Below are 14,130 nucleotides of genomic sequence, written 5' to 3'. Positions count from 1 at the left end.
CACCCTATAGAGAAACCCAACCTCCATCCTCCCCTCCCCACAATCCCTTGGTAACCACTAACCCACTTGTCTCTGGATTTCTCTACTGGACATTTCCCATAACTGGAGTCATACTACAAACAGCCTTTTGTGATTTGACTTTTTTCACTCAGCATGAAATTTAGGGTTCACACTATAGCAGATACCTAGTACTTCCCTTCTTTTTTATAGCTAAATCACATTCCATTAAGCAAGTATACAATACTTTGTTGGTCCACTCATCCACTAGCAGACCTTGGTGTTGTTTCTACCTTCTGACTATTGAGAGTCATGTTCTCAATTCTCTTAGGCACAGACTTAGGAGAAGTAGAGCAACTGAGTCACATGGTAACACTTATCTTTGACTTTTTAAAGAACTGCCAATCTGTTTTCCACAGTGATGTCCCATTTTACACCCCACCAGCAATGTACAAGGGTTGTCAGTAATTTTTAACAACCTAACAAGGGCCTGAGACCAAAAAGTTTGAGAACTGCTGTGCTAGGTTGAAAGGATTTTGAGATAAAAGATGGTCCCTTCATCAATGGGGTCACAATGTACTGTAGGACCTTAGGCTCAGAGACAGAATCAAAATGCGCCACTAAGAGCTTCTGAGACAAAACAGGCATGGCTTTCCTATCCCCTGCCCAGAAGCCTTCTACTTCCTCTCTATCACTGTTGTTCTCTGCCATTACTGCCCCCACCCTATCTCCCATTCTACCTTACTTTCTTCCTCAATGTCTTTTTTTCCCCTGTAGCCATGGCTTTCCATAAAAGACTGCCTACTGCAGGTATCACTTGCTGTACTTACTAGGTTCCACTCGAAGCACCTGTCCTAGTCTTCATGCCTTCACCTTTCTCTCTTCCTGATCCTGAGAACCTCTTCCTCTAATAAACACGTGGCTCCTAAAGTCTAAAGGGGAAACTTTCTGTAAGTTAGGTTTGCGATATTTACTACATTTGTGAAGTGGAAAAACCTAAAACCTAACTATACTAAAAGCAAGTCTCGATGATTTTTAGAGAGAATAACTTCCCTAAACTTCAATCCCCTACAAAATTCAAACAAGATTCCTTACTACTGAAACACTGAAAAATAGCCACTGGAGAAGTACAACTGCAGAATTAAGACTGTGCCTTTCACGTCCAGGAATATCTTCTTTTTGGGGGGGGGGGGGAATTTTACAGTAATTCAGTCAAAAACAAAGTTTCTCTATATAAATTTGAACTGAAATAAAGTATAAACCATATGGCTTATGTGACAGGCAGAATAATGACCCTCCCCTAAGATATCTGCATCCTAATCCCCAAGAACCTATGAATGTTACTTTATATGGGAGAGGGGCATTAAAGACTGCAGATGAAATTAAAATTACTGGTCAGCTGGCCAAAAGAGATTATCCTGATTTTCCAGGTGGGTCCCTAATCACCTGACTATAGCTGGCTTTAAAAGATGGAGGAAGGGGCTGAACCCAAGGAATATGAGCAACTTCTAGAAGCAGGGAAACAGATTCTCTCCCAGATGCACGAAAAGGAGCACAGCCTGTTTTTTTCTTTCTTGGCAGTACTGGGGTTTAAACTCGGGGCCTTGAACTTGTTCTGCAGGTGCTCTACCACTTACACCATACCCCAGCCCTTTTTGCTTCATTTTTTGTGTGAGGTCAAGTTTGTTGTCTGGGAGCAATTTCAGACTTTGATCCTCCTACCTATGCCTCCCAGTAGCTGGGATTATCGGCACATGTCCGGGTTACTAGTTGAGATGGGGGGGGTGTCTTTTTGCCTAGATTGGCCTCAAACCTCTGTCCTCCTTATCTCCACCTCCCAAGTAGCCGGCCAAGCACAGCCTATCGACAGCTCTATTTTTGCTCACTGAGATCAAGTTCCAACTCCCAACCTAAAATCCTATAAAGTACTAAATGTGTGTTTAATAACCACTAACTTGTGGTAATTTGTTATGTGAGCAATAGAAAACTAATTAATACAATTTAATCTTTTTATTTTAGAATTTATACTTCTAAGAAGTGTCCCCATTTCGTAGGACAGGGGCACTGACCTATACACACTCTTCCTCTTGAGCATTTCCACTCCCTTCTTAACAGTTTGAACTCTTATTCTTAAGTTCCTTTTTTTTTTTTTTCAGTCAAATGACAAGCACAGAAACTACTCAGTACCTCTGAGTAGCAAGTGTGGACAACATGCTTTTGTCTACTCTACATTCTTGTTTTAGCAATCCAAAATCCCTCCCCCATGGGCTGTGACTTCACTTTTGTCCAGCTCTATCTCTGGCATATTTACCTGTTTTTTTCAGAGATCTGTGTCTTAGGTCCTCTAGTATGCTGTATTAAATAATCTAGAATGCATACCTGACAGAACAAGAAACAAATACTTCCAACTGGCTCAATTAGGATATAGTACTGCCTGAAATTACAAAACATCTCAGCACCATTTCTTGGTTCAAAGTGCCATTTGTCATTACATGACACATAATGCAGACATTATTTTACTGCAATAAAAAAATTAATATGTACTCATTTGTCACAAAAGATAGATGAGAAATACAATCCTTGTGACTGACCACGATGAGCAATAGGGCACTCTGTTAAAACATTCATATTGGTCTATCACATTCTCACAGAGCAAGCTTCTGTTAGGAGACATCTGTGTTCTGACTGAGAAATTCGAAGAGTGAGCCACCCAGGAACAATGTCAAGTGCATTAAAAATTAATGAGAAAAAAAACAACCTCATGGTCATACTTCACCTCTAGTTTCATAGGCTACATAGTATATATACTTCATATAAACAACTTCCTAAAACTTCTAGGTCCCACCATTTGTTCTAAAAAGGGAAGAATCAAAAATAAGTCATTCAGAGCCAAGCAAGGTGGTTCACATCTGTATCAGGAGGTAGAGGTAGGAGAATCATGGTTCAAGGCCAGTATGGGCATAAAGTTAGTGAGACTCCCATCTCACATATCTCAACCACCAAGCTAAGCACGGTGGCCCACATCTGTCATCCTAGCTACACAGAAGTCATGCTCAGAAGGACCAGACGAGGCTGTCTAGTACTTCCAAAAACAAAAAGCAACTCTGTATGTCCAGAATTCTGTGGGCAAAAACAACCCAAAAGGACTTTAACTGGGGAAACTAATTTAATAAGCTGTTACCTTTTACTATAAAATGTTATAAACATATAATTATTTACTGTTTCCAATTCATTGCCAATTTTTATAAAACTTTACAAAATGACACTATCAACTACATGTCCTATACAATCACCATGTTTTTTAAAAAATTATTTTCATAGGACATTATAGAAAACAAATTCATAGTCATAAAGAGGCATTTGGTTCCGCTTCCCTATACAAGCAGACCTGAAATTCAAAGTAGAATACACACCACCCCACCCTCAGGATATGCGGGGAGGAAGAGACACCCAATCCATTCCCTTCTACCACTCAACATGCTAGGAAGCAAGGACTCCACAAATGACAACTGTTCTGAGAGCTCCAGTGCACTTACTGTGCCCCAAGTCTAGGCCACATGCTCTGCATGCCTCGTCCCATTAATCTGCCAACAGCTCTAGGTGGTAGTTTCATTATCCCTACTTTGTAAATTAGGGGATAAAGTGACAGGGTGTGACCATCTAAAACCACACCCAGTGAGAAAGAAGCTGGGCCAGAATTACACCTCAAGTATGCCAGCAGCTAGCTGTCTTCTGAAACTTTTTGTAAGCTTTCTCAAAACATCTTAAATTCTTCCTGGATTTAAAACTCCTCTTTCTTTACTACCTAGCAAAAGAAATAAAAGCATGAATAAAAATAACCATAATTGTAAGCAGTGTTTCAATTCTCTATGACAAGAGACATACAATTAACTGTTAAGGCGAACAAAAGGAAGCCATGTTAGAAGTGGACCCTCTCCCCCTTGAAGGTGACTTACTGGAAACTCTCTACCCAGGCCTGAAGAAAAACAGACATCCACCTTTAGCCATTTACTAGAAACTACCCACCCGGCCTAGAAGAAATTACCCGCCCTTCCTTGGAATCTAGAGCATTAAGGATTTTCCTGCCTAATAACCTTCCTGGGACTTCTCTACCAACCTTTTATCTATCCCCAGTCTGTAAGCAGCTAGGGGCTCCAGCTCTCTTGCTGGGGACCCCCTCCGCAGGACCACTTCTCCACAATAGACCCAGTGCTACCACTGAATTATTTGTCTCCCCACCTATCCATTCTGCACCCCTTTTAGTCTAACATTAACAAACACATGATGGCATATGTAGGAGGCAGGGGGAAAAGGAAAGGTTAATTTCCAGAAAAAAAAGGAGCCAGAGTAGGCCAAGGCTGGCTAGCTGAATGAGTCTGCAGTCTTTGAAGGACAGCAGTGAGAGAAATGGCCTAAGGCATAGATAGGGCCGTATTTCATTGCCTTTACAAGCCAAGGACGCACAGGGGCTGGTTTCAGAGAAAGACTTGTATTAGCAGCCTTTAGCTGACACAGTATCATCAGTCATTCATCGCACAGATATCGCATTCCTCGCTGTCTCAGCACTGAACATTACTGACATGATCCACAAAGAGTCCCTGCTTTGAAGAGATACAGTGGTGTGACAGGGGAGGAAACCCAACCCTTTTTAAAAACCTCACAGGACAGCAAGTAAAACAAGCAACCTAACACACAATCAATAATGAACGTTTAAGAATTTCTACCCACAGAAAAGTATCATAGGACACTGTTATATATAAAGTATAATAAGGCACTTCATATCACCTGGCCAAGTCTCTGAAATAACTGCACAGAAGTAAAAATAGAGCCAGAAAAGATTACTTATCATTATCACCCAGGTTTCACAATTAGCTAAGTTGTTGTAATAGTCAGACTTTTCATCACTGTGACAAATACCTGAGAAAAATCAACTTACAAGGAGGAAAGATTTATATTGGCTCAAGGTTTCAGTCCATGGTTGGCTGGCTTTGTTGTTTCTGGGCATGGTGAGGCTGGACATCAGGAAAGAAAGCGTATGAGAGAGAAAGCAACTCATCTCATGGTGGACAGGAAGCAGAGAGAGAGAGAGAAAAAGAAAGAGGGCAGGGCAAGACATCCTTCAAAAACATGCCCCAGTGACCCACTCCCTCCAACCAAGACCCACCTTCCACAGTTCCACCATCTCTCAATAGTCTATTCAAATTGTGAATCCGTTGATGGACCAGTCCACTAATGACAGCAAAGCCCTCATGATTTAGTCACTTCCCAAAAGCCCGACCTCTGAACACTGCTTGCATCAGGTACCAAACCTTCAATGCATAAGTCCCTTTGAGGGACACTCTTATCCAAAACATAACTGTTTACAATGATAATTTTCAATTTAGACTTCATACGTAACTTGTCTGCAGGCACACAGCAAATACAGATGACTATAGGTGAGGATACACAATGGATGTCATAGAATTTACTTACCTTCTTTGAGCATATGCCCTCATTAGCGAAATGCGATTTGTTGTAAAGTCTCTATGAACTAAGGCAGTCAATGATTCTCAAACTTCAAGGCAAATCATCTAGGCAATTACTAAAACTGCAAGTTCTCCCTGCAAATTCTGATTCAGAAATCAGAATGCCCACTCACCCAAGAAATTCTGATGCAGATGTGTATAGGTCAGAAGTTGCCTGTAAAATTTAGTTACACAAGGTCTAAATTCAAATGTACTTAATTAACGTATTTGATTTAGTCATCATTAATCTAATAAAAATTTTGATTAGAAATCAACATTTATGAGGTCCTAAAAATACTGATTAGAAATCAGTGTTTATAAAGTCCAATGTATTGGCCTCACATACATTTAAAATGTATACGTACATTTAAATGTATTTCTGCTTTCTGTGAGAAGTAGAAAAACAATTACACTTTAGTGTACTTAATTCAGAAACACATTCCCACTGCAAATTTTCATGTATCTTCAGCTCACTTAAGTGGCTGGTTCAGCAAATTAATGAAAATCTCAGGCAAGATAAACTTACCATGGGAAAGCCCCAACTCAGTAGTTTTCACAAAAGGGTTTATTAAACCAAGAACTTATTTTCTTAATTTATATTTTCACAATTCTTTCCCTAAAAAGTTGAAATTTTTGAATCCTGTGTTTTTAAAAAGCAAAAATCCAAGTTTTCAGGGATTACAGAAATAGTTCTCATTAAATCTTGTCCACAGTTCCCCTTGTGAGATCACAGCCGCCCTAAAATGGGCCTTTATCCTTGGCTTCTGAAAACATGCTAACAATAAATCTACCACTGAAACTAAACATTCATACCCTCAGTAGTTCTAGAATGCTTCCTAAGAGATGAAACACATCCATTGTTCTTGCTCTATACTTCTGTTCCACAACACGCAATGTGGTACTCAATACTGGCAGTTACTAGCTAATCTTGTTCACAGAATTGTGAAAGAATGTTACTACCTGAATATTTGTTAGTCCAGACTGATTTTTACATGTTGTCACTGAACTACTTCCAGAGCAAGCCAGGTAGATTTCCATGATGTCATATATTTGCAGAAAGTTCCTCATAAGTAACAGGTGGGTTACTGCTGCTCCCCTCTGTACACAAGAAAAATGGAAAAACCTGAATGACATCTCAAGATCAGTGGTGGTAAGCAGCAGTGAAAGCATGCCAGCCTGGAGCCCTGCTCACTCAGCCCTGCTAAGCCTCTTGCTAGCTCCTAAATTTATGCCTAGGAAATTAGAACATTTTTGTAACATTTCAAAATAAAAATGTATTAGAACTTTAAGAATAATGTACCCATCTATTTTTAGTCAATAAAAATACTTGATGTAAGTTATATAAAATATGACTCAAAATACTTATGTTCTACCAAGATGAAAGTAAATATTGACATTTTGTTATACTTCTGTTAGAAAACAGAAGTCCTCATTTTGGGACCCCCATGTAAGAAACAAGAGCTGGAATTGGTTGCTGTCCCTACCAATCATTCAAGTATAAAAGAGGGAGGCAAGTTATCTGCCTCTCAGAAAAAGAGCTCAGAAGGTACTTGTGTGGTATCTGCCCTGTCACAGCTTTAATCTGTTTTAGACAGTTCAAAGAAAAAAAAAGCCATCTTTCCTGAGAAAGATGGCTGAGAATCTAAAGTGGGAAATGTGTGAGTAATCATTAATATTATCTACAGCTGCAACTAAAAGAACTTGTAGGAAATTCTTCTCGGCTTATCTCGGAGTTCCAAAACTTTCCCTCTGCTTATAAAATGAGCAAGTTAATTAACACAATCCATAGTAAATAGAAAGGAATCTCCCCTGATCTTTGGCCAAGAGGGCTCCTTAAACACTTCCCAACAATATGGCAAGGCGGGCATTACATCATAATTTCACCAACCAGGAAATTGAGATCTGGGCAAATCAGACAACTCATTCACCTTCCCTCAGTAGCGAGGTGGTCAAATGGGAAGCCTTGTCTGCTGGCTCTCAGGTTTTTAAAATAGAAATATAAAAAAAAAGAAATAGAAATGTGAAAATTGTTCAATAGATGTGAAAAATATGAAAGAAAAGAATATATATTTGTTTGGTTAAACAAAATAGATTATTTGAAACCTGAAAGTAAAGTGACTTGTATGTCCCTGCTATAAATCCTAGCCTTTCTGTTGGTGCAGAGCAGGTTGGGCCCTTTAGGAGAGGAAACCTTTTTTGGACTAGAGATGAAACTCTTCAGGTTATTTTACTACACTACATTAAATGAAGATGGTTATAATTCCTGAGAATAAGCTTATTCAATGTCAAATTCCTGTCATAATTGCTGAAGTAAATATATAGTTGCTTGGTTTCCTGGATTTGTGCTTATTTGTGTTCTCAGGATCAAGATTTTTTTCTGACTGTCTAAACCTGCCATAAAGCTTTAATCATTGGTGCTAACAAAGATCTACATATTTTAGGAAACTTTCTTTGAAATTGGCCTTAGGAATATTTTTGGAGCCAGACAACATTATTACTCTCATTTTTTTTTGACTAAATACATCCGACTATTGAACAATAAAAATCTTATTAATCATACTGCAAATGCTCAGTGTATCCAGAGCAGTTTCAAATTATTTATATCTAACAAAAACTTAGGATACCTTCAGAGAACAAATATCTGACCCCTTATGCATGTTCACAATAATATCCCATAATCTAGTAAGACAGTTTCTGAAACAGATCCCAGATACTTAAAGAGCAGTGTCAGTGTAATTTGACCAGTGGCCTCTAAAGTTGACTGCTTTAAGTAACTTAGCTCTGTTAGATGCTTGGATCCAGAACTGGTTACATAATTAATTTGAGAATTCTTCTCAGAGTAGAATTTTCTTCCAATAAGACAATGATTTGATGTATCATTAATTTTAATAGCAATCTCAGATTTTGCTTATTTATTATTATAGTTCATCACTGTGATTTTTTTCCTTTTGAATTAATATATGCCTTATAGTTCGTACACAAATGTGTACTTCCTGAAGAACTTTAACATGTGCATATATCTTTCATGCATTAACACCAAGATTAAGATAGGTAACATTTCAAGCATCCCCCAAGCTCCCTATGTTCCTCTTACCCCAGGATAACAATGTTCTGACTTACTGTAGCAATAGATTAGGTTAGCCTACTTTTGAATTTCACAGAAATGGAACCATACAGCTGTACTCTCTTGTTTCTGAACTTCTTTCACTTCACATCATGTATACAAGATTCATCCATGTAATCATGTGTAATGGAGTTCTGTTCTTTTTTGTGACCTTAAATATATCATTCTATGATTGTACAACAATCCTTGACTCAGTGTACTGCTGATGGATGTTTGGGTTATTTAGTTTGGAGTTGTGGTATGGGAGCTCTTGTAGATGGGTGTGGGAAGACTTAAGCTCTCATTCTGTTGGGTATGTTGCTAGGAATAGAATTGCTACATTGTACTTACATTCAGCTTTCATGAGCATTGCCCAAAGAGTTTGTACCAATTTACTCTCCTGTGTTGTTTAAATGATACAAAGGAAAGTGATGTACTTTCCTACATTTATCATTAAAGAAATTTTTTACATGAGCATTTAAATAGGAACCTTTAAGATAGTAAGACAAAATTTCTTCATTTTTCCCTTCACTTTCCTAGACTACTTCTCATCCATTGGATTTGTGAAGTTGCCACCATCTTCCTGGCTATTTTTGCAGAGGTACAAGGTAATTCTTTTATGACATTTCTATTAATTTGTGTGCCATTTATGTGCACCCAGGGTGAACTGCTAGCAAGAGAGTGGGCTGTGATTCCCTCTCGCCTCCTGCACATTTAGCTAAGACTCTGACCGGCTTTAAACTGTGTGTGAACAGACATGAGACACAGGAGGTTTGACGAAGGCAGTGTGATATCTTCTACAGCATCTCGTAAAACTCAGAGAAGTACAGTCACAAAATTCCAAATCCTATGATTGCCAGTACCTGAGCCTTCATCTTGTCATCACTGCTCAGGATTTCATCATTAGCTTGCCCATATAATTACCCTTTGGTGAGGTCAAGTTTCTGGTTCTTACTCTGGAAAACAAAGTATCACTGGTGGCTCTTCCCAGCTGTATGTTTTAGTGATTCCACATGCACAAATCAAAGAAACACTGGCAACAATGTGCTATCCAAACAAAAAGGAAATGAAATGTGCAGACTGTTTTCTAAACATTTCAAAGACCCTGGAAATGTAGCCAGCACCAAAATCAATATTTGTATTTTAGTCTTTGCTTAATTTGAACTATTAGAGACTGCACCAAAGATAAAAGCTATTTGAAGTGGAATTTTCTTCCCCCCACACTATTATTTTTGTCTTTATTCCTTTTTTGTGAAACATTTTGGAGGAAGCAGATGTTTGATTTAAATGTTTCATTTTCAAAAGAAATATTCTTTACAGGAAACATATATTGGCACTCCTGTAATGGAAGTTTTCTTCGTCTTATTATAAATGATTTTAGCCTTAATTTTTTTAACTTGATGAACCTGAACCAAATAGAGTTGGTACCAACTTGTACTAACCTAGTACTAATTTCATGTGTGTGTACTGGACATATACTACTGAATAGCCGCATAAAGCTATGACACAAAATACTATAATGAACATGCTTCAAATTTTTTATCTTATCACAAAACAAGTAATATTAATTATAATGTTATACAATGAGATCACAACAATAGTCCTTGACAGTTTATAACTTAGCTCTATGATCATTTTGCCCAACCAGAGCAAAAATAAGAGGAAGTATATTGCCATCACATAAATCAAACAGGCATATCAAAAGTCATGATATCAAAGGTGTTTTGAAGACCATTTCAGGCTTTTACTTAGGGCCTATTTACCGCTAATTTATGCACAATTCTAACTATGACTTTCAAACTCATAGTGGAAAAGAAAGAACATGAGTAGGAGTTTGAAATAATGTCATAGTAAAGCATATAAATAGTATTAAAAAAGATAGGTAGTAGTAAAAATGTTGCTATAAATTAGAAAAGAAATACATTATTATTATTACTAAAGAAGCATAGACAGATGTGGCTATTTTGTTTAGGGAAAATAGTGTGACTATGTCAGGTGCATCTTGTGCCCTGATGTTTTACTCTAGTACAGGGATTGGCTGCAGGCACGTATCACCTAAAAGCCCCTTACCTATGTTACTCCATATGGATCTTTCAGTTCCAAGACATCTCTGTTATTTACATCAGATGCCAAAAGGAGACCATGTGTCCACTCTTATTCTTAAACAAACCTAGATTTAACACTCTTGGAAGCTTTTCTTGATCTGCAGGCCAAGTGTCAGTAGACAAAAATCCATTCTCCCTTGGACAGATGATCAACTGTTAGGCAATATTTTAGTTCCTCCTAAGAGGATCACTAGCCAAAATCAAACCTACTAGCCTGCTGTGGAAAGTAACTTGAAAATGGCCTATGAACTTGCTTCCTGTACTCAATTTTATTTTTGCTGGAAAAGTGGGTAATCCATACACAAAAAAATGAAATTGCACTGATTATTGTAATAGTTGTTCACAGTGGATTAATGAGTTAAACGTGGGAAAAAACATAGGGGAACAACTTCTCAACATTGGTTTGGGCAAAGATTATTGGGGCATGATTCCAAAAGCACAGGTAACAAAAGGAACAATAAATAAATCAGATTACATCAAGCTAAAATAGTTAAGTACAGCAAAAGAAATGACATAGTGAAAAGAGAATTTACAAAATGGGAGAAAGTATTTGTGAACCCTACATCTGTTGAGAGATTAGCACCCAAAATATAAAAAGAACCAAAACAATTCAATATTTAAAAAATAACCCCATTAAAATTGGGCAAAGGACCTGAAAAGAGATTTCTCTAAAGAAGATTTCTAGCTTGTATAAATCTGTTTGATTCCATGAAAGCATCAGAGTAAGAAAGGAGAGATTATATTCTGAAGAGAGAAAGAAAAGAGCATTGGGAACCAAGAAAGAGGTGACAGGACAGTTGAAAAGCATGGAGAAACAGAAAAATAACAGAGAAGAGTAGAAAGCAGTCTGTAACTCCAACACTTCCCACAAGCCTTAAACCTAGTTTAGAGATTTGGTGTGCCAGTGACTGCTCTGTGTGGCAGGCTGACATCAGAGGAGAAAGACATTTTCCCACTCTCCTTATCTCAGAGAGCTACAGCAATGTGCCATCTTGAGAGAGGGCCCATCGATTGAGACTAAGCTACTCTGGGGACTTGAATGCAAGGAATAATCATGGCTCAGGGAGTCTTGGGACACTCTTCAGCAGTATATGAGTGGGAGATGACCACTATAAGTGGTCATAGAGAGGGTGAAGGTCTGGCATGGAATCACTGAGAAGTTTAAATAGTGGGGAAGTTAAGCAGTGAAGGGTGTAAAGGCATGGCCCTCTGTGTTGAGAAGCAAGTACCATCACCTGAGGATCAGTGGGGAAACAGCACCAAAGGCCTCCTGGCTATCTGTGTTTATTGCCAAATGAGACTGAAAGCTCAAGCCTAGTTCTGGCAAATCCTGCAATCTCTCTAGCCTCCTCCCTCCACAGGGTGGGAAACTTTAGGCTGGCTCTGAAAACATTGAGACCAACATCCAAGACCTGCATATCAGTCAGGTAGGTCTGAGGATTCTGAATCTGGCAGACAGAATGCCCAAGTCCCTTAGTTCTTCCCCACCAGGGCAGAACTCAGTGCTCTGTGTGCTTGCCCCTCCACTTTGATGCATTTGGGGGAATACCCTTAAGCTTGGATACCTGTTGCTACTGGAGGCACAAACTGGGGGATGAGGAGGGCTTCTGGATAAAATGGGAAACTGCCTAGCCCACAGACTGAAAAACTCCTTCAGGCCAGCAGTGGCTCTTACACAAAAAAGAAGTAAAACTTCTGAAGTGAAAGTGGCCCAAAAATTGAAAACTGAACCATGACCATTCCCACATAAAGCAACAACTTGTACTTTAGGAACTACAAGAGACTCCAGCTGGTTTTTATTTATATGAATATTGGGGAATTAGACCTGGTACCTTGAGAACATGTGCAAATGTTTGGCTACTAAGCCATAGCCCAAGTCTAATTATAAGAAACTGCATTGCAACCCTGTCACTACACAGTTCTGCCTGAACCTTGAGAATACTGTAACTGAAAGACTACAGTGATTAAAACTTACAACAAATGAATTTTCTTCAGATGCACAAATCCTAATGCAGAAATACAAAAAATATGAAAAAAATAAGGCAATAAGTTAACAACTCCACAATCACAGACACTAATGATGGTGAAGTGAAGAAATCCCAGTTAAATAATTCAAAAGAATGACTATAAAAATTATTGACAGAATTAAAGAGGACACAAATAAAGGCTTGGATGAATTCTGAGAGAATTAAAATAAGTACCTGAGTGAAATAATGAAGACAATGCAGTATATGAAAGAGAATTCAATAAAAACAGATAGAAATGCTGCTAACTCATTCTCTGAAGTCAGTGTTACCCTGAAACAAAAATTGGATAAGAACACAACAACAAAAGAAAATTGCAGAGCAAATCCCTTGGTGAATATCAACACAAATATTTATCAATAAAATATTTGAAAACTGAACTGGACAACACATTAAAAAGGTCATTAGCATGATCAAATTGTTTTCATAGTTTGAAGCCAATCAGGGTAAACAGTTCATGAAACCTTATCTCAAAAATATGTAACACCAAACAGAGCTGGCACAGTGACTCAAGAGGTAAAGTGTCTGCCTAGCACATATGAGGCCCTGAGTTCAAACACCAGTACCCACAACATCAAAAAAAAAAAAAAAACTATAAATTTTTAACTGTGGTCTTTTTCCAGGCTAGAGGTCAGTGCTACAGTACTCTGCCAAAATGCTGGGAAGTGGCTGTGAGCCCAGCTCCCAGTCAGCCACTAGATCAAGAGGGTAAACAACTCATAATATGGGATGTCCTGCAGTATTAAGCTGTGATGTTGGGTAGGTACTACTTATATGTATTAAATGCACTTTTTCCTTGTATTTTCAGCTTATACTGGGTTCAGCAGGACACAGTCCCACAAAAAGTCAAGGAACACCCATATACCCAGAAGAATTTCTAGTCATATGGTGTTTCCATTTGTAATAACTGTAAGATCCTTCTATACCACTCCCGGGCACATATCTGAAGGAATGGAAGTGTTGTACACAGTAGAGATACTTGCAGACCCATGTTTATAGTAGCACTCTTCATAATAGCTAAACTGTGAATAAATTATGAAATCAGCCTATGTGCCCAACAACTGATGAATGGATAAAGAAAATAACTATATAACTCCATATATATATATATGGAGTTTATATATAAAATGGAGTTATATATGTACATACATATATTGTATATAATAGAGTGCTATTCAGCCATAAAGAATAAATTATATCATTTGCAGGAAAATGCATGGAACTGGAAATCATCCTGTTAAGTGAAATAAGCCAGAGTCAGAAAGATAAATACCATATTCTCATTTTCAGAATTCAAATTTAGAAAAATGACATGAGCCAAGCACCAGTGGCTCATGTTTGTAATCCTAGCTGCTTGGGAGGCAGAGAATAGGAGGATCCTTGTTCGAAGTCAAGGT

General features: G+C 38.2%; 3 protein-coding genes across 4 annotated transcripts in view; 1 reads left to right on the top strand and 2 right to left on the bottom strand.

Annotated features, from left to right (window-relative positions):
* LOC109678662 (centrosomal protein of 295 kDa-like) overlaps positions 1 to 14,130 on the bottom strand; it is a 381,166-nt gene that overhangs the window by 64,568 nt on the left and 302,468 nt on the right. The gene's annotated exons all lie outside the window — the stretch shown is intronic.
* LOC141417501 (neutral amino acid uniporter 4-like) overlaps positions 1 to 14,130 on the top strand; it is a 126,366-nt gene that overhangs the window by 28,670 nt on the left and 83,566 nt on the right. The window contains exon 2 of the mRNA XM_074056439.1: positions 9,145 to 9,212. The gene's annotated coding sequence lies outside the window, so the exon portion shown is untranslated. The remainder of the gene's footprint in view (positions 1 to 9,144; positions 9,213 to 14,130) is intronic.
* The window catches only part of LOC109677561 (cyclin-Y-like), a 344,091-nt gene continuing 331,566 nt past the window's right edge, over positions 1,606 to 14,130 (bottom strand). Inside the window, exons 9-11 of one of the 2 annotated variants that reach the window (XM_074056430.1) lie at positions 6,462 to 6,599; positions 5,636 to 5,676; positions 1,606 to 5,009 (exon numbers count right to left, since the gene is read on the bottom strand). The gene's annotated coding sequence lies outside the window, so the exon portion shown is untranslated. The other variant, XM_074056429.1, reaches the window with a different exon arrangement.

This window comes from Castor canadensis, chromosome 15, assembly GCF_047511655.1.
Source record: "Castor canadensis chromosome 15, mCasCan1.hap1v2, whole genome shotgun sequence".
In the NCBI taxonomy this organism is placed as follows: Eukaryota; Metazoa; Chordata; class Mammalia; order Rodentia; family Castoridae; genus Castor; species Castor canadensis.
The sequence above is the reverse complement of the archived record's forward strand: the minus strand, read 5'-3'. Positions and strand labels throughout refer to the sequence as shown.